Source organism: Penaeus monodon, chromosome 27 (genome assembly GCF_015228065.2).
Source record: "Penaeus monodon isolate SGIC_2016 chromosome 27, NSTDA_Pmon_1, whole genome shotgun sequence".
In the NCBI taxonomy this organism is placed as follows: Eukaryota; Metazoa; Arthropoda; class Malacostraca; order Decapoda; family Penaeidae; genus Penaeus; species Penaeus monodon.
Window position 1 is genome coordinate 18323982 of NC_051412.1, and position 324 is coordinate 18324305.

A 324-nucleotide genomic window follows, 5' to 3' on the forward strand; every position below is an offset into this window, starting at 1 on the left:
ATACACACACTGTCTGTTCGGCTTTGCCCGTGGCCGGTGACTTGCGGCCCTCTGGGACGAGGGTCCAGAGATGACGCATTGACCCGTCAATTACTGGCTCTCTCCTGTCGCCCTTTTCTCTCTCCTGGAAAAGTACTTCAGAAGTTTTCTTTTCTACTGTTCGTTTCTCTGCACTGTTCAGGATGATGAATTAATGGTAATGGCCGTTGTGGTCTTTTTAATGATTACTGTTATGTAGATGATGGAGGTAGGCCTAATTATAATTCAAGAATTATAAATATTCAAATGACAACGGTAATGATAATGAGAATATCAATTTTGTTA